The sequence below is a fragment of the Pteropus alecto genome, unplaced genomic scaffold (assembly GCF_000325575.1).
Source record: "Pteropus alecto unplaced genomic scaffold, ASM32557v1 scaffold50, whole genome shotgun sequence".
In the NCBI taxonomy this organism is placed as follows: Eukaryota; Metazoa; Chordata; class Mammalia; order Chiroptera; family Pteropodidae; genus Pteropus; species Pteropus alecto.
In genome coordinates this window covers 15485965-15507487 of record NW_006431918.1, presented here as the reverse complement: position 1 = coordinate 15507487, position 21523 = coordinate 15485965, and the positions used below count along the sequence as shown (strand labels likewise).

The window sequence follows — 21523 nt, the reverse complement described above, 5'->3', positions numbered from 1 at the left end:
TTACCTACAGAGGAAGAGTATCCAACATAGCATTTCAGGGTCAGGAAGACTTCCTGGAAGAGGTGAACCAAAGTTTCAAGGATAAAAGCATATCTTGATATTAGATAACCTTTTATTTTCTTCCAATTACTTCTATGATTTCTCTTTCTCATGATTTGTTACTAACACAACCATATACGAGGGATTTTTTTGTGTATGTGATCCCATTACATTTCATTTAGTTAGTTTTGTGTCATATGAGAACTTATTGACACTAAATTTCAGGTTTTAATGGTTTGAAATTATAAATCACAAAACTTATAATGATTATTCAAATTATTTATAAAAAATTAGGTGGAAAGAACTGAATTATGGATTTCTTTGATGTAATATGAAACAATAGATCAATAAATTGGTATTGATCTATTATTCAATATACATTGGGTATAATTGTTACAGTGAGCAGCTAAAGAGCCATCCAGCTGACATTTCTCTATATACCATTTGAAAAAAATGCCAATATATTTCTGAAATAATGTTAAACTCTGCCTGTGGCATTTTCATGAACTATGGATATAATAACGTGTGCTGAATAGTAAGAAGAAAATGCCATTAGTTTAGGTAGCTGTTTCTTAACATATGATGTTCCCTAATTCTCATAAAATCCTTTTCTAAGTGGTAAAAACATAATTTTTAAGTCATCCATTTAGAGTGGTACAGATGTGTGTACCATATGCACATATGCACATGTGATTTATGAAATAATTAATACCACTGATCTATATTTCTAGGAAGCACTTATTTTTAGTTTTGAAATTTGAAAATTTGTTTTCAACCCTTCTTTTTCTTCTAACTCAGAAGATTTCTGGTGTGTTTATCACTGGTTTTAGATTTCGATATGGGTCAACTCGATATAAAAGAAAGTAGTTTTGAACTGTTCTATTTGATCTATTTCTTTGAAATAGGTTATATCCTCATATAATTATAATTAATTCATGAATTCCACTATGAGTTTCAGGAATCCTACAAATTTATAACTAACTTTTCATTACTTCCATTTGTCTCATAATTTTAAATATCTAAGATTTTTATTGAGACTTGTCATTTAATTCATTTATTATTCACTCATTCAACAAATATTTTAAATGCCACTATATTTGAAATACTGCTGTAAACTCTGGAAGAAAAAATACACAGAAATGAAGTACAGGGCCTCTTGAAAAGCATGCAGCATTGTTGGAAAAACTGTCACTGTTAATGATGCCATGGTCATTTGGATCTAAATCACAATCTTTCTAGCCTAAAGAATTTCAGTAGCCTCCTAACTGATCTCCTTACTACATAGTCAGCTGTCCAAATAGCAGCCAGAGTGATCTTCTAAAAATAAAAATCAGATCTCTTCACTCCTCTGCTCAAAACCCTACAAAGGCTGGTCATCATATTAAAAGTTAAATCCATTCCATGATTATGCGATCCCACATGGTCTACCCCTGACACATGTCTCTGTCTTCGTCATCTACTGATTAATGTTCAGTCTCTCCACTGGCCACACTGTCTTCTTTGTTTTCCCTCAAGCATGCTAAACAGGTCCCAGTATGTTTCGCTAGCTGCCTAGAATACTTGTAATCCATATCTTCACAACCCACTCTCCCCTTCATTAAAATCACCAAACCTTCTTAGATGTGCCTGTCAATCACAATATTACGTAAACAGATATAGCTTGCTTTCATTCACTCTATCTCTTTACCCTGCTTAGCTTTTTTTTTACTGACAATTTGTACTTCTTAATCCCTTTATTGTTTTCACCCAGTTTCCCAACCCCCAACCCCCTTCCCATCCAGCAATACCGTACTTACTTTTTATAGCAATTATTTTTCTGTCTGTATGTATATACATAGGTATTTTTTTAATGAGTTAAAAATTTTATGGTTCCCTGAAATATAATCTCTTGCCCAAGGGCTCTAAGTCACAACATTATCTTGAATCATTTGAATTGGGCTTTTGAATAATGACACTGCTGTTTTAGGAATGTATTGTGAAAACCTGACAAAATATGGTTGCTATTTGTCTTTTCTGAGATTGCTTCCCAGGCCCTCTTAAACCTCATGATCCAAGTTGCTAAAGGTTCATACTAATTGCTGTTAATTTTCATAGCAAAACATCTAAAGGGTATGAATCAAAACACAATTTGAGAGGTAGGATTGTACTATTTTTTAAATGATTAACAGTATGCTTTCATAAGTTCCTTAAACAACAGCTCACTTTAGTGCTGATCAGGGACCCATTTTGCTCTTAAATGTCTTTATTCTGCATAATCGAACAAGGTTGCCAACCAAACAGAATGGGAAACAGAAATGTGCTCCATTTGGGAGAAACCGTAACTACTTTGCTTTCAGAAAGTGAAAAATGATTGTTTTGCTCTAACTACAATGGCTCCTGGTCACCTTTTATCGATGCCTCATGTATCTTAAAAACAGTATCTGGCATCTTTTTCATTACTACCAACAATGAATTATTAATTCAGTACAATTTATACACCTATAATGTGCTCTCAATAAGTTTTATGAGATTTGTTGGGAGGTGGTCAACTTCGGGAAGTGTTACCATAATAACATTCATTATTATTCACTAGATTAAAATTACCTTTTAATGAAATATTCCCTTTGACAGTCATTATATAGTAATAAAATGTAAAATGGAAATGAAAAGATTATGAGCATTCTGTTAAGGTATATTATATGTTTAATAATAAAACAAAATTTAACCGAAACTGAATTGGATGACAATTATCTAGAAAATAATTTCTTCAATATTACAGTATGAAAATAGAAGTGTTGAAATAGCTCAGATTTAAATCAGTTTTTATTCAAAAATAAGGGAAAGTTAACTTTAAAATAATTCAATTTAACTATGTGTTGTAAAACTTGGAATACCTCCCTCTAGAAATATCAACTTCCTGTGGGCAAGTTTACATGAGATGAATTAGTCTTACTTTTCTCACCAGTAACATGTGGTTTAATGATAACATCTGTCATGCAGAGTTATTTTAAGTGTTAAATAAATTACATAATTAAACTATCTGAACTATAATATATGCTCAATAAATAGTTATTTGTATAGCCACATAACCCTGGCCCCTATGCCTATATGATAATAACTTGAATCACCTGCCAAAGTATTTGTCATACCTTCAAATCTAGCCGGTTAACAGTAATTCTCTCAGTATTTTTCACTAGAGATTTTATATTTACTTGTACTCCAAGTAGAGCTACCTGCCTTTACTTTAGGATTCATTATTACAAAACAAACATTTTGTGAGCATCTGCCCCAAAACTGTTTTCCTCTAAGTATTGTATTTATATTTTTGTTAAAAAATCCCTTTTATATGTTAACTGTGATTTTCAATATTTTTTCTGACTATAAATGTCCGACATTTAGGAGGAGTCCTATGAATAGATAACTCTCGATTATGAAAAAATTAGGAAAATGTTCTGCTGAACAAAGATATACGGTAAGAACCAAGAAAGAAAAGATGAGAAACACCGAATAAAGCCAAGGAGTTGAATCTAAATGGATCAAGTAAACTAAGATTAAATTGACTTTATGCCTGCCATTCATTTTCTTGAAGTTTTGTACCTAATTTTGTTCTTTCCAATTTTAACCATTTTCAGATTTTAAGTTAGTGTGAAGTATGAAACTGTATTTTCTAGCAGCTTGCCACACAAAAAACTCTGATAGCCACTATATTTAATGTTTATAGCTCAACATCAATGGCAATCTTTCTGCTAATTGTAGCTCTGATTTTGAAACTCCATGAAGTTAGGTTTGCTATTTTTGCTGTGGCTTTGCTTTTTAGTTGGAATTAAAGCCATTCTTGCATTTAGTGTTACACAATTTAGGTACTTACATAGCCTATATAAGTTTTAGGAAGAAGAGTATAAGAACTAAAAATAGAGAATACATTTTGATGACTTGCCACTCTGATGTCACCATAATGATGTTAACAAAGTTTTTGCCACACGTTAATGCTGTGATGACCGAGAGTTTCCTGTGATTTGGGGGACTGTAATTCATTTGAGCCCAATTATCATTAAGGCATTGTATCTTAGGCATAATTCATAGAAATGCAAATGATTATTTGAACCTCCTCCAAAATTCATATTCAGGATCTGGCACAAGTTTATTAGTAACGAGTTCTGAGCCATCTTGGCTTCATTACCTGATGAGTGCTATAGAGGAAATGTGTGTGTTTACCCACTAGGGAAGGAAAAGTGCCAGAACCAGACGCCGATGGCAATGCTTCCCAGACACAGACTTCAAAACTCTAAATGCTAGTTTGACTTGACTCTCTTCGAGTGAGTCACAGTGGTTTTTGAGCAGTCTTCATTCCAGAGGAAAGCAGTTGTACCTTCTGACACTTTGTAGTCACAGACACATAACATAAATGGTCCTCAGGAATACTAGAAGCTTAACAAGGAAAATATCTCTGCTCAAAAATGTATATAAGAAACTTGCATTATTTATAAAACATGGACATTATAACAATTGAAAAGTAAAATTTAATATATAAAGAATTTAATTTATTACAGTTTGGTTTACTAAACTAAGTGACCAGAGAGCACAAGGGACTTAATATTATCTGGCATTTAAAAATGATTTGACTTTCCATGGTGACCAATGGAGCCTTAGGGATGGAAATCCAATACTGAACTAGAATGACTAAAGTAACTTAATAGATATTGACCTAGATAACAAACTAATAGAATTTATTAGTATACATCAATTAATATATATATTAGTAGTAGAATCCACTCATACATATAATTATTTTATCTTGTTTTAAGGAATAATAATTATTAAAGAATAACTTTTGAAATTAAAGCAAATGTCTTTTAACAAAGACATTATGGATTTATAATCATTTTTAGTTCTTATGTTTTATAATAAAAGAAATATTTTCATGTAACTTAATAAAATATTTTATAAACCTCTGGCATATACTCTGCAAATATTTTTATAACCAGAACGAAGACATTAAATATATTATCCAAATTTGGAAAGTCAGTGTCATACTTGTGACAAAGACTTAGTTGATACAAATTTTATATCATTCTTTCCTTTATGCCACATTTTCCCTCATTCCATTCTGTCCATATGCATAGTACTTTAACATAAGTACAGTGATTTTTTTGCACATTGTCTCAATGTTTTTCATAGAAACCCTATCAAGTAAGGATGGTCAAATATTACTAACAATATTTTAAAACAAAGATACAAATTTAGAAAAGTGATTCTACATGTGATTTGTGTGATTTTATTCATGTGAGCTTTATACATGTACATGTATATATGATATATATGTATATCAAGTGATTATATATGCATGCTCACACATATATATGCTCAAATTAATGCCATAACTTCAGTGAATTCTGAGACTACTCTGTCTTTGTAAACTGCTTTTTCCTATCTCCTTTTTGGCTTTCCTTTGACCATTTGCCATTTGTAACACATGTAACCTGGATTGCCCTGTGCCTTATCCACCTGTGTGTATAATGGACACCATATTAATAGTAATAACTCAGTTTCTCTGACCTGCTCTCCACTAGGTAGAGACCCCCTAGTCTCCTCTATACAACACTTAACCATACTTCTAAGATGTTTGGAAGTCTGCAAGTTTACCAAACACTAATGTCCCTATTTTTTTACTCTGTCCACTGTATTGACAACTGATGGTCAACAGCTACTCCAGTTCAGCATCTCACTGCCACCAGCACTGGGATCCCATCTCCAGTGCTCCCAGAGAAGCACATCATCATGACCCTAAGGCATTCTCCTGCATTTTCACAGCCCTCCACCTGAAGATTCCCTACGGAAGTGGCTGGGGAGAACTCCTTTCTTCCTCTACTGTCTTGTACTTTTTATCCATGTAATATTACAGCTAAATTGCAGTTCACACTCTCAAATATATCCTCATACAAAACAGTTCTTTCAAACAGTTCTGTCAAAAGAACTCAGCTATAAGTTTCTAAAATCAAACCAGGAACTGATGTTAGGTAGACACCAACTGGCTGTTCTACACACTCCACCCCCCGCCCCCGCGCCCCCGATCCACTGCTTACCTGGAAACAATGCAAATCTGTGAAAACCCTCAGGAAAATAAATTTAAACCAGCAGATGCCTCTAGGCTGGTTCATCAGATGAGTTAAATCTCACCACTTCGAACAACCAGACTGGAGCTGGGACTCCTCACCCCACCCCACCCTACCCCACCCCACTCCAGTAGATATATATGTAGCTATAAATATAAATATAAGTTATATGACTCTTCTTATTTTCCTTTTAAATACACTCTTGTGTTAAAATAAGCAGGCATGCATAAACTAGTCAGCAGTCTAAACCATTATAAATTGTATTTAATTTATTTTTAATCAAAACTCTAATATTATAAAAGTATTAGTAAACCAATGTTGAGGAATGATTTTTCAAGATCAAAAACAATGTTATGGAAAATGTTTTTTAACCACTAAAAAAGAGCAATGCTACCTCTTTTTATGAAAGAGACTTGTCAATTTTTTTAACAATCAACAAAATGTATTTAACAATGAACAATACAATACTTTTTAAAATTTAAAATTAAAATGTGTGTTTCCCACAAGGTTTTTGCACTGTTTAAAATTTTTATAAATAGTTCTAAATAATTCTTTAAATATAGTATTTTCTAAATTTTAATATTATTTAATAATTTAATTTAATATTTACTTTCAATATAATCATGTTTTTTTAATATGGAAAATAATGGACACACAGACAGGTTACTTTGATCAGCTAATGGAAAAAATTTTAAAACGATAAACATGAAAGTGCTGAAAAGCAGAAAATACTTTCATTAGCAACCTGCCTTAACTTTAAGAGATGTGAAAGTTGAGCAGGTGACATTGTAGTGTTATTAACCTCCCAGCATCTTATAGATGCACAGCAAGATCAGGTCCTGAGAAGTGCTCCTTCCTGCCTAGCATGGAGCTCTCTCTTGAATATTACTCCACTTCTAGTGCTTCTGTTCTAATGACTAACTCTCTCATTTTATCTTCAGACTAAAATTCCCTAAGAGTGAGGAGGTGACTGGTTAGAGCAGTCAGTAGGTGGTTTAGATTATCACTGAGATGCTTTCTCAAATGCAGCAGGACAGCTTGGCGTTAGGTGATTTCATTCGGTTTGGACAGTAAGCCATAATTGAAAACCTGTGACCAGAGTGAAATAGAAATTTGGTATAAAATACAGCAAGCCTTGCCTTATGAATCACTTCTGATCATTATTCAGAAGTGATCAATAAACATAGCAGATATTTGGAGCATACTGTGCAATACAGACAATTTTTACGTTCTTCTAATTCTAAATAACACACCGTCTCCTGAAATAGAGACATTGAGGCTAGGATGTTGTGATCAAGCCTTGTATTAAGATTCTCCAGAGAAACAGAATTAGCAGAATGTGTATTTATGTGTATGTGTTTGTGTGTGTGTGTGAAGAGAAATATATTTTAAGGATTTGGCTTACGTATTTTTGGGAAACTGGTGAGCCCAAAAGCAGATGGGGAAGGCTGGCAGGCTGAGACTCAAGAAAGAGTTGCAGTTTGAGTCCCTAGGCAGTCCACTGGAAGAATTCCTTATTGCCAGAGGTCACCTTTGTTCTATTAAGGCCTTCAACTGATTGGACGAGTGTCACATTTGACAGGTATTCTTTACTCAAAGTCCACCATTTATTTACACAATACATTTGGAATGCTCTTTGGCAATAGTTAAACTATTTATACCTTTGTCTCTTAATTCTATTCCAAGGGATTTATCATAAGGCAGCAGGTTTTAAACTATGCTCCTTGCAACCATAGCCATTCTGCAGAATTGTCTGTGGGACTGCTAGGGAGGGGCATGTATTAGCCATGGTTTGGGGCTATAAGCAAGAAAAGAGAAATTAACACTATCTTTTTTCCATCTGTCCCTCACATCTCTCCCCTTTGGCAACCATCAGTTTGTTTTCTGTATCTATAGGTTTGTTTCTGTTTTGTTTTTTCATTTGTCGTTTTTTGTGCTTTTTAGATTCTATATATAAGTAAAATTACACAGGATCTGTCTTTCTCTTTCTGACTCATTTTACTTAGCATATAATACCCTCTAGGTCCATCCATGTTGTTGCAAATGGCAAAATTTCTATTATTTTTATTGCCGAGTAATATTCCATTTGTGTTTATGTATATATCACATCGTCTTTATCCTTTTAAATATTGATGATCTAGGTTGTTTCCATACCTCAGCAATTATAAATAATGATGCTGTAAACATAGGGGTGCCTATATCTTTTCGAATTAGTGTTTTTTGTTTCTTTGGACAAATACCCAGAAGCAGGATTGCTGAGTCATATGGCAGCTCCATTTTCAATTTTTTGAGGAATCTCCACATTGTTTTCCATAGCGGCTGCACCCGTTTGCAACCCCACCAACAGAGTGTGGGGGTTCCCTTTTCTCCACAATCTCACCAGTGCTTGTTATTTGTTGATTTTCTGGTGATAGTCATTCTGACAGATGTGAGGTGTAGTATCTCATTGTGGTTTTTATTTGCATTTGCCTGATGATTAGTGATGCTGAGCATCTTTTAATATGTCTCTTGGCCATCTGTATATCATCTTTGGAAAACCATCTATTTAGGCCCTCTGCCCATTTTTTAATTAGATTGTTGTTCTGATATTAAGCTGAGATCCTTGTATCATTTGAATATTAACTCTTTATCAGATACATCATTTGAGAATATCTTCTGCCTTTCGGTAGGTTGTCTTGTCATTTCGTTGATTGTTTTTTTTTTTATGTGCAGAAAATTTTTAATTTGATTAATCTCATTATTTTATTTTTGCTTTTGTTGACTTTGCCCAGAAAGACATATCCAAAAAGATATTGTTAAGTGGAATGTGAGAGAGTTTACTGTCTACATTTTCTTCTAGGATTTTTATGGTTTCAGGTTTTACATTTAAGTCCTTAATCCATTTTGAATTTATCTTTGTATTTGGTAGAAGAAAGTAGTCCAATTTCATTTTTTACATATATCTCTCTCATTTTCCCAACCACTTATTTAAGAGACTGTTTTTATCCCATTATATATCCTTACTTCCTTTGTCATAGATTAAATGGAAGTCCACCATTTAAATGTTAATCTCATTCAAGATAAAAACATCATCCAAAAACATCCAGAATAACTTTTGAGCAAATATCTGAGGACTAGGACCCAGCCATGTTGACACATAAAATTAACCAGCACAAGGCTCTGCTCTGAATGGACACAGTAATTAATGCTATATGGGCCAGGAAAAGTCTACAGACTAGGCTGGTGGGTCCTGAACAAGTGAACTTTTCCTTCCAACACCTGGTACTGGCAGAGGACAAGCCCTTACAATTGACAGTTCTAGGAACAGAGACTCTTCTTACTGATACCTCAGCAAAGAACACGTGATTTAATGACCTTTCAATTCAGGTATGGCTACCAATAAAGAACGAGTGAACCTAGATTTCAAGAGACAGAAAAACTAAGAGTAAAAAGGACTATAATAGTCACCTAAGGGGGCCAACAGCCAGAGAAAGGAACAAAAGATGGACATTTCAATAGAAGAATTGAAATCTAGTTAAATAGAATTCTAGGCAAGGACAGAAGATAGCCTTAAAAAAAAAAAATAGAACAACTACAAGAGAGTATTCACAGGGGATCAATTAAGCCATAGAAGGACTTTCTAGAACTAAAAATGTGACTTTCAAGTTAAAACATTTAATGCAGTGTACAAGGAATGCATGATGATTTTGAGATACAGACTAGTGGACAGGAAGATTAAATATAAAAGTATATCAAAACAGGACAAAAATTAGGAGACAGAAATTATGAGAAGAAAGGTTAAAGCTATGAATAGATGCATGAATTTAAACAAATGAAAAAGAGACAATAATTAAACATGTATTAAAAGAAAAGGTCATGAATGTCAAGAAATATTTCAGTCCAAAGATTGAAGACATGGCAGAAAGCACTGGTAAAAAAAAAGACACACCTAAACAGACGTTAGTAAAATTTCAGAACTTAGGGTAAGGATCATCTTTTTCAAGGCTCCTGCAAAAATAAGAAGTTACATATAAAGGTAAGGTAATTAGGCTGGCATTAATATCTTCATCTACAACTCTAGAAATTAGAAGAGTATATTATCTACCCATCCGTATTATTAAATATCTACATAATATATATATAAATAATATATATAATATACCTATATTATTAGATAAATTCAATACTCAATATATGTAGTTTGAGAGAATATATTATCCACATACCCATTCTGAATAAAATCATCTAGAAACAATTCTAACCAAGAAACAAATAAACGAGAATAAAATTTTCAGAATAGGGAAAAATAAAGAAAATCATTGTGGGCCATGTGAGAAAAATAAAAAGATCCAGGTAAAGAGAGCACTATGTAAACTTTATTTTTTTCCAAATATGCAGTTTTAAAAATGACATATTCAAGAAAAAATTAATAATATTCAGTTTAAAATAGCATGCCAATTTACCAAGGATAGAGTAGTTTTCAGAGAATAATAATGTTCTAAAGGTCCCTTAGGGGAAAAGATGAAGTATGGAGAAAGTACAAGATTTCTCAAGGTCATGACTTATTAGAAACAGTGCCATGGTGGCAGGAAGTATTTGGTGTCTTGTTTTCATGTAATAGTAGAGAAGTAGGCATATGAATAAGAGTGCCACAAATGGGTTAGTAGTGAAAAATTAAGGAGAAAACCACTAGATTATATAATAAGGAGTATCATGTACCGATGAAGGATAAAAGTATACTTAATATTATTTTGAAACTATATGAAGTTGATGCTAACCAAATTTTTTAATATACAGAAGCAGAAATTTCCTAATGTTTGGCTTAATGTTTATGTTCGTGTATGAACATAGAAGTTGACAAAAAGTTTGGAATGATAAAGACGTATTCCTAATAAAATAACAAGCATTATTTTATTTATATGATCAGAATAAAGGTACTGTGTTTCACATTTTAAATTAAAAATGCAAAACAATGTGGACCTTACAGAGTGTGTTATAGAATTTACAAAAATGAAGAAATCAATGTGATATAGAATGATCAGACAAAGAAAGCATCAGAGAGAGAGATGGAAATTAAATTAAGCCATGAAAGATGACTAGAAGGGAAAAAAAAAATCCTAGTTTGGGGGTGAGGAAAGAGACCTAATCAAAAAAGGAGAAACACATTTTAAATGTTGGAATTGATTGTCATAAGAATGTCATGACCAAAGTGAAAACAGATGAATGTCATAGGCTAATAAGACATGTGATTGCCATGTAGAAATCTGGTTTAAATTGAGCTAGTCCATTTCACAGCGACAAGCATTTGGGCAGTCTAAAAAGAGGAAATGACTGTAGTGCTTAAGCCATGCTATTCTTTTAAACATAACTAAGATCATACTGAATATCAAATGGTATAGTAGGTAGCATTTCCATGTAAGACATCATTGCTCATTCTGCAAGCTTTTGTGTGACTGGGAGGTCACATTGTGATCATAATAGATGTTCACATGAATTCACTTTCTCTTAGAATCCAACAGAGTAATACATCAACATATCTGTTTCGAATATGTCATTTTCATGAAGCATAGTTACCGATGAAATACATGTCACTGAACATATTATTTTCTGGCTTCCTTTGAACTCACTTGTTGTAGAAGCTGGTAGAAAGGATTTCTATAGGCATTAATATGAAAATATGTATTATTTGTGAAGAAAACTGTAATTATTTGAGTAAGTATTAATGAACCCAGAAGCAAAACATTGATGGACACCTTAATATATGACTGAATCTATGCATTACCTACCTGAAGCTTTTAAATAACCTATCATTCAAAATAGTCAATGATTATAATTGCAAAACAATGAATAATCGAGAATCTTATTTACTGCTACAAATGCTGTGAGACTTCTTTATGACAAGAAATCAACATTCTGCTTTAAAATAGCTTCTATTAATTCATGTAGGATCTTGGCTGTATTCCCACAGAAGGGAATGCCAACTCTTGACGAGGCACCTCTTTCATTTATATTGAAAAAATATCCATTGGAAAAATGCCAAACTTAGAACATTTCATCCTAAAGTAAAATGAGTATAAATTCCTCAATATACTAGAAATACAAAATATTGTGTATGATAAATTCTAATGAAATTCTAATGATACAAACATAGTTTTGCTTTGTCTGGTCCTCTGTTCATGCTCTGTTATGGGACAGATAACTTTTTTCCTCTCAGCTTTTAAAATTTTACCCACACACAACCTAGAAATTTTTAATCACCCACTAAACATTCTCACTTCTCCCATGAAGTAAAAAAATAATGTTTCATGTGAACAATATTTTACACCCTCTTATAGAGAATGGAAGAATAATAAAAAATTCAGAATAGGAATAACCATGGTATAAAGTATTTAAACTATTTATTCTACTAGTTTATTTTTAAATAACTATATATTTCAGAGTACACTGATTTTTAATTCCAACAAGAGAAGAGATCAATATTACCAACTTCATATAAGTCTGGCTTGTCTGAAGTTAGTCAAACGGTTTAATTATCAATTAAGATATTTACTTATATCTTTCAGTTTGGACTTTTTCCTGTTTCGATGGGATTTTATCTTAACTGTGCTTTTGTTTATATGTCCATATTCTCGATTGGTTTGGGAGTTAGCCATTTAATAAAATTTGTTAAAATATATTATGGCGAAAGCGATGTGTGGAAATTCAAAAATAATAGAAATTTGTTTAATTTGTTTTTATAAGACATCTCCAAACAGCTATAGGGTCTTATTTCTTAAAGGGGTAATTTTATATTTTAAACAATTGGTTAATGTCACTAAAGGATGTGAGATGTGTTTTCCTCAGTTTGTATTTGAGTCACAATTTTTCTGCAAACAGACAAAATGTTAGACATTTTGTTAGACTCTCACAAAAATGTTAGGGTATTGCTTAATTTCTTTCTCACTGACTGGACAGCCCTCCAATTCTTCAAGTCATTAGAGTTATCACAATTTGATGTGTAAAGTCATGAAGATGATTTCATTGGCACTTACTTTTTACATCACTATACTGAAGTAAATCATTAATGAAGCCTGTTCAGTTAGTTGAAAGAGCTAAAGATAACAGTGGTTTGCTAATATAGTAAAGATAGAAAGTAAATATTTTCAAATATATGTTATTTTAATAGTAGAAAATTAATGCTATTGACTTCTAAGTAGACCATAATTTGGACCTTTATTCCACAAAAGAAATTAGTTACTTCTCAATATCTCTAATAATTAATGCCTCTTTTCTTTTATCTTTCTCTTTCTACCTACAAACCTGGTACACATCATGATCTGATTTCTATTCTAAATAAATGCATGCATATACACATACATGTGTACATAAGTATATCAGGGTGATTGTGGGATGTGAGTAATTTTTATTTTATTCTTTGTGCTTTGATATTTTTTCAGGTATTCTGTGACAACTACGTTTTGCTTTTCTAATTAAAATTATAAATATACTGTCTAATTATTTTAAATTAAAAAGATAAAAAAATGGGAAACTGGGTAAACAATTTTTAAAAAGTGAAGAGAATAATCAATATTCACTCATTTAACTAATATATCAGCTGCTATATGCCATATATAACTACTATGTGTAGGCAGTTTTAGTGCACAGTCTTCCAGTTCTATGCATATGCATATAAGTGGAATGTTATTATAACAGCATTGAAATTATAAAGTACATATTGATTTAAAAGTGCTTTTAGTCTACGGCCATGTCACCCTGAACAAGTCTGATCCTGTCTGATCTCAGAAGCTAAGCAGGGTCAGGCCTGGTTAGTACTTGGATGGGAGACCACCTAAGAAGACCAGGTGCTGTAGGTGTAAAAACTAAAAAAATAAAAATAAAAAAATAAAAGATTGTAAGCTGACAAGGTCCTTGAAATCTGTGAGGTCAACCAAGGGTTGCCTCACCTATAAAATAAAAAAAAAAAATTAAAAGTGCTTTTAGTTAACAATATATTGCGATAAATTTACGCATTTTACTAAATATTTCACAGATGCCAAAGTCTTCCATTCCAGTAAAAAGCACCATCTTCTCTCTGCCTTCTCAAGCCTAAATTAAGAGTTACTCCTGATTTCACTCTTTCATTTACTATTTCTTCTGCAAATTCAGTCCATCAGCAGTGACTGTCATCTCTACCTCTATTTATAAATCTATCCATTTCCCTTCATCTCCACTAATCTTAACCTCTTCCCAAGTCCAAACTTCCATCATTGTGCATCTGAATTCCTAAAGTAGCCTCCTGACTGGCTTCATATATTCCACGCTTTCCTTTACTATTCATTATCTTTTTACAGAAACCAGAGAGTTATTTTTTAACCATAAATTAAATGATGTCATTTCTCCACTTAGGTCCTTTTAATTAGCATGTAATTGGTATAAATGTATATAAAATCCAAACTTCTTAACATGGCTCATAAAATCTGGCTGTGTGTGTTTCCCTTATCTCCTGTATTACCTTATCCTCTTTCTACTCCATGGCGCTAAATTCTAGCTAAACAGACCAGTTTGACCTCCTAAAATTCTCCATGTTCTTCCTCAATTTTTGATCTTTTCAGGAGGTGTTTTCACCCAGAATATTTCCCCTCAGTCTTCCCATCTGGTGAGGTCTTGTCATTCAATTGGTAGCCAAAATGTCACTGTCATATTAATTTTCTGCAGAGGACTTGTTGCCACTTGATACTTTTCTACTAGGCATTAATTGAGAGATTGATTAGATTGGTTGTTTCTTTATTCACACTAGAATGTAAATTCTGTGAAAATTGTGCTTTATTGGTTCATTCACCTCTGTATTCCCAGAGAAAAATAGCTGTTGTTATGCTGCGGTTGAGGAAACATTCCCAAGCAGTCTGTTTTGCTATGCTGCCAAATTTTAATGTTTTGTTTTTCTTAACACAAATTAGCTCACTTGCAGTTGGTAAAGAGGGAAATGATGTCAGTATAATGCAGAAGTTGTCAGTTTATTCACATCCCCACCCCCAGGAGATTAATACTTTAATTGATCAGGGTGAGCTTTCTCAAAATTAAAGAAAAAGCCCAGCCAATATCTGAAGTCCTTTATTAATAAATAACATTCTGAAGAAATACCCTCCTTTATTTTAAGAAGTGGTTTGTTCAGTGGCATCGAGATTTGCTACACTTTGCACTCCGTTTACCATCTGGGAGAATGCAGATGAAGCGGCAGCAAATACATCACCGTTTCCCATCCTCCAACCTTAAAAATGATGAATGAAAAACGTTTATGCTCTTACTCAGATTTTTAGTTTCTACGAAATTAGTCTTTATTATAGTGACTGTCTCTAAGACTATACGCCTTGAAGGAGGAAGCGTGAGTTCCAGAATTTAAGTCATCTAAGAAATTGACAGTTTCTAGGTACACACGGAGTGGTGATTTTACTGTGGCAGTGTTTTTATTGGAGTTGTTATTATTTTGCTGGGGCCTGGTTACAGAATTCCATGGGTTTGAGTGGTCTTTCACAGCCCTGTTTCCCCCTATTATTTTATTGAGTAGTTTTGCAGAAAACAAAGATATTGGTAATGTATGTTTGGCTTTAGAGAAGAAATCATTGATATTTAATAATATTCATTTGTACAATGTTTGAAGTTTGGTATAGGTCATAAAAAATGATAAAACAGAAAATATCTTTCATTCAGCCTGAAATATATAGCCTAGCAGAAAACCTTCTCTTCTAGACATTATGATGTACTAATTAATATACAAGGAAGTGTGAATTGGAACATATCTGAGATCATTTATGTGTACTATTGATTTTCTAATAAGATTATGCCTCATATGAAATACATTCATAGAGTTTATACATTATCCATTCATATAGTCATTTACTCTGCAAATATTTGCTGATCACCTTCCTAAATCAAGGCCCTGTGCAACATCCTCAGTATTCAATTGTGAATAAGGCAGTTTCTACCTTCAAGGAGCTTTAGAGTTGAAACCCTAAAATCATTTTAGCTCTGAATTAATGTACACTTTTTGTTTTAGGAATATCCTGGACAAAAAGTAATTTTAAAATTTCTTATTGACTTAATATGTAGCTTTTTAGGGCACCTTTATTCAAAAGACATATTTGACACTATGCCTAGAATTATCCTAATGTCAAAAGCAAATTTGTCTTTTCTTTGTATTGTTGCTGTTAGGAGTTCTTCCTTCAGTCCAATAGTTCTTCCTTCAGTCCAATAGTAGGGTATTTGTTACATTCTCTGTTTGGACTGCAAAGTTCCACCCAGATGTATCTAGGTATAGATACAGTTTTATCTATTCTTCTGAGCTAGTGTTCCTGAATTGAAGATTATATTTTTCATAATTCTAGAAAACTCACTTGTTTTCACTTTGAACATCTCCCATTCTCTCCCTTCTTCTGGAATTCCAATTTACATATATCTTGTCTTATAAGTAGATTCATAAGCTGTTCGAAATCTGCTTTTTAACTTATCTACTTAAATTTCAATTTCAATGAGAATTTCTATTTCTAGAAGTTCTATTTTTTCCCAAATATTCATTATTCATGTTTATATAGTGTTTCTTCTTTCTCACATTTAAATTCCTTAGTTAAATGACTCATAATTTTAATTTTTTATTTGACAGCCTCTATTGAAAATTCTATTAACTGAATTTCTCAGGAGTCTAATCTTTGTGTGCGTATGTGTGTTTTGTGTGTGCATGTGTGTTTGTGCTTGAGCCCACATATGCACTGCCTCTACTCATGGTGAAATATTTCTCCCTTAGTTTATAATTTGGGGCTGTGAGCTCTTGTTTGGTGGGGGCTTTATCTGTGAGACCCCTATGAAAGATGAGCTAAGAATAATAATATATATCTCCAAACCAGTTTTACTTTTGCTTCTGCAGGGTAGCCATGGGGAAGCAATGGCCCCAGACCTTTTACATTAATCTCTTGCTTTGTATTTCTCAGTCCATGTTAGAAATGTAAATGTGGATCCAGCTTAGAGAGAAACAGAAAAAGCTTGGGAATGTGAAAAATCAGGGGAGACATTTGTATGCCACCATATCCAAGACAAAGACCAAAAAACATTCTTGTCATTCTCTTGGGAACTGGGAAGACTTTTTCTTCCTCTTCACCCTTGCTCAAAGGTTTTGACTCTATGGGTCTCAGCTTCATGCAGGAGTCTCATTTCTACTCCCACTTCTTGAGCCCAAGGTCTCATCTGCTGTTTAAAACTCAACTACATATTACCCCTCAACCACCACTCTGACAACTACAGAAGTTTGCCAGTCTCCTTTTCAGCTCCCTCAATTTTGGCCCTCAGGATTTCTATAACATTAAATCTAAACTGTACATTTTTTTAAAAAAAATGCTGGGTATACCTAAAAATGCTTAATAGTTTTCCTGGTTCCATCACCAAATTTATACAGTGCAACCAGAAAAAGGAAATGGGGGCTACAACTCTGATCATCAGACAACATCCAGATACGATACAGAAACAGACTAATACCAAAAAGCTGACATTGTTCTTAATGATAATTCCTGTCTATTGTTTTTTGAAAACAGGGAACTGCCACTTTTAGCGGCCCAATAAACAAACAAACAAGCAAATAGTTCCCTTCGTATATTGCTGGTCTCAAGAGGTGCTTCAGTTGCTTCTATAACTTTAAAATTTAAGAAGGGATGGTGACATAGGCTGTATTTCAAGGAACAGGAACTCTATAATTATAAATAAACATGACAGGATATGAGAGGTGTTACAAAAATAAGATTACACAATACAGAATTTGACAAAAAAATTCTCCATTTTTTGTTTCTTATTGGCCTAATAATCAGTCGAAGGAGAAGGAAGTCTTATGTTCAGCACTTCAAAGCGAGCTGCTAGTTTTTAAATTTGAGAGCAGAAAGAAAAGGGAAGAATAGTAAGCATTAAAATGGGTTTATCAGACTACTCCATAACTTCTAAAGTAAGGTAAAACACATATTTTTTTATATTGTTCTCCATCTTAAAATTTCTCCCTCTGCTAATGGCCATACTTTAGAATCATTTGGGAGAGCTTGAAAAATAACGATGAAAATGGTGTTTAGCTTTCACTCCAGAGCAGTTAAAGCAGAATGTCTAAGTGCAGACCAAGTATTGATATGATTTTAAACATTTTCCAGATAATTTCACTCTAGTTGGATTAAGAACTGCAGATACTTGTTACGGTTGCGAGCAGAGCCGCATGGGTTCTGAAGCCTGAGCAGGAGTGTGAAGGGGTGGAGCAGAGCATGATTTCTCAACCTGAGAAGGCTGCTTTGGGGATACAGGTAGCTGGAGGAAGACCGATTACAGTTTGCAGGTAGCTTGTTTGACTGCTCTTTACGAAGCATTCGGGAGATTTGCCTGAGGAAATTAATGCTTCGAGTTATAAATATGTGGTTCTAAATTCCCTCAGGTTTACTACTTAGAACCCACTGAAGGTGTGGTTTATATAGTAAGTTGATTCTGTTTGTATTTCAGCAACTTAAAAATTGTCTAAAGAGTAGAGAATATTTATAAGTAGATGAAATAATTCTTATTACATTATGCCTAAGTAAAATAGCTATAAACATAGCTGTGAAACATTCATCAAAATATGCTAATATACATTAAATACTGGTTTGCCTATTATGAATTATTGCCTGTTTTATAAAACAGGTATAAATATTATCACAACAAATATAAAAATAATTTTAACATTACTTAGCTATTTCAATTTTTAGAGCAATTTTTAAATTCTTTGCTATTTTCTATTTATGAATTATTTTAGTAATCTATATCCAAATGTAGTAAGGACAGTGTAAGATCTCAACCTATCCCCAATCCCCCTCCAGCTGAGTCAAAAGATTCCATTTTGCTTCTCTTAAAATGGGAATAATAATTCATATGTTGTGAATATTTAAAGTTAACCTATATAATAGCTTATGGCACATAATAGTTGTTCAATAAATAGTGGATATTACTTTTTGTTTACTTTATAGGAATTGAAATCTCTCATTCTCCCACACCTTAAAAATCTGATAAATATTTTGAACTCCAATATTTATTTGTTTGTTTGTTTGTTTGTTTGTTTGTTTTTATTGGTTAATAAAATCAAATAGGTTTCAAGTGTACAATTCAATAACATATCATATGTATATTGCACTGTGGAATTAAAACATTTAATGGATTTAAAAAATTTTTTCTTAATATAGGCATAGAAATTTAAAGTAAAACTGTGTATAAATAACGACTAGGCAACAAATATACTAAACATTAATGAGACCTTTAAGATGACCAAAGGACAATGGCTATGATAGGATGGATGTATGAGGTTTTATGTAACTTTCTATTTTCACCACATCGATTGCTTAAATTAATCTTCAGGGCATTTACATGAACTACGTTATTATCAGTGAGAAATATGAATGATGTAAGAACCTGAATTCATGTTTCCTGAGGATTAAAAATAAAACGTGACAAAATAAACACAAATATCTTGCAACAGTGGAAGTTTATGTGAAATTCTGCCTGCAGATTCCCATTTAATGGGTTGAAGTCATTGTTACCTGTGCTTAGGAACTGTCCTGATAATGCATCTGTTGCTATGGAAGCAAGTTTAATCCTAGTTATACTTGGTAGCCCCATGAATAGTTTCACATGACTTTTTCCCTGAACATTAGGGGAAAAAATAACAACCAAAACAATAAAAAACATAGAAACAGTGGAATAATCCGAAGTCCACAAGTAAGCATCACTTGTTTTCAAATAATTCAGCCTTGCAGAGAATATGGAATGTCAAAAATTGAGAACCGTTTATTTTTTTTTTTTGTCCCATAATAATATTACCAACAATTAATTCAGCCAAGTCTTATTTGCATCATTCTCCACCATGACAAATATTAATGTTTGCTCTGTATGGCTGCACCTGCCTAGAGCAAAGTCGGTATGGTATTTGGTCTGTTTCCTTGGTAAGCTGTCTTATTTTCTGAATGTGGAAAAATAGAATTCTACCCTTGAATGTTGTGGATTTGTTAAACCCTACTTGTACATGCTGCTTTTATCAGTCCTCATTAATTTCAGCTTTTAAATATAGAAGGACAAATTTAAAATATTTTAAGGTTTTCTAATTGTAAATGGGGTAGAAGTACATAATTAGAATATAAAAATGGTAATAAATATTTAACATTAAAACAGAACTCAATATCACTTTCTTCCTTTCTCAGTATTATAAATGTAACACTTTCAACTCTTTAACTATTTCTGCTGAAATTTATCTCCCATTTAAAAAAAAAGTGAATACTGCTATCTCTTGATTCATTGATTTATATTATCATCCATTAACTTCCTATTATTGCAGATTGTATTTTTATCTCTCTTATGTCCTCTTTTTTCGTCTATTTTATTACAATTTTTCATTGTTATAATGATTTGATTTTTTAAGTAGAGACAAATGGTTTAATAAGATAGTATTTCCTTTTTTGTGAAACTTCATGTTTGACCTTAATAAGGGCCTCTTTGGTTTACGTTTGTTTAGTTTTCTGTGCATCTCTGGCTAAGTCATCACATACCATTTTTAATAACTATAAATTGCCCATCAAAATAACTTCAACATATCTATCTTGTCTGATGATCTGTTTGTTCTATTTCTTTCCTTACTAGGACCTCTTGTCATCCATTTCTAATATGATCTGATTATCTTTAAACTTGCTATACCATTCTGGGCCTCCCCTTTATTATCATCCTGAGAATTCCCTTTGCCTCCGTCCTCTGTTAGATCAAGGGTCTCCTGGATCCTGTCTTATACTTTCGTTTACCCACTTTTTGGTTAGGGAACTCTTCCAGTAACTTCCTGAGAATGAGAGGTAAATTTTTGAAGTTTCATCTAAAAATATTTGTATGCTTACCTTTGATTGCTTGAGAGTGGAATTCTGTGTTAAAAAAAATAGTCTGTCCCTGAATAGCCAATCGGTCTTGGAAAAGAAGAATAAATTGGAAGTCTCACACTTGCTGACCTCAGAACTTATTACAAAACTATAGTAATCAAATCAACATGGTACTGGCATAAAAACAGACAATAGAATATACATGATCAAATTATTTATGACAAGGTGCTAAGACTATTCAATGGAGAAAGGATAGTCTTTTCAACAAACAGTTTTGGGGAAACTATATCTACATGCAAAAGAATGATGTTATACCCTTACATTGTACTATATACAAATATTAACTCAAAATGTATCAAGACTGAAATATAAGACTTAAAGCAATTAAAATATTAAAAGAACACATAGGGAAAAGCTTCATGATGTTGTATTTGAAAATAATTTCTTAAGTATGACACCAAAAGCTTAGGCAACAAAAGTAAAAATAAATAAATAGGATTATATAAAATTAAAAGCTTCTGTGCATCAAATAAT

The 21523-nt window shown here is 32.7% G+C and overlaps 1 protein-coding gene and 1 pseudogene across 1 annotated transcript in view; both read left to right on the top strand.

The window, feature by feature from the left end:
- GALNTL6 (polypeptide N-acetylgalactosaminyltransferase like 6) overlaps nt 1–21523 on the top strand; it is an 888106-nt gene that overhangs the window by 319973 nt on the left and 546610 nt on the right. The window lies entirely within an intron of this gene.
- LOC112475213 lies at nt 13845–13963 on the top strand (annotated as a pseudogene).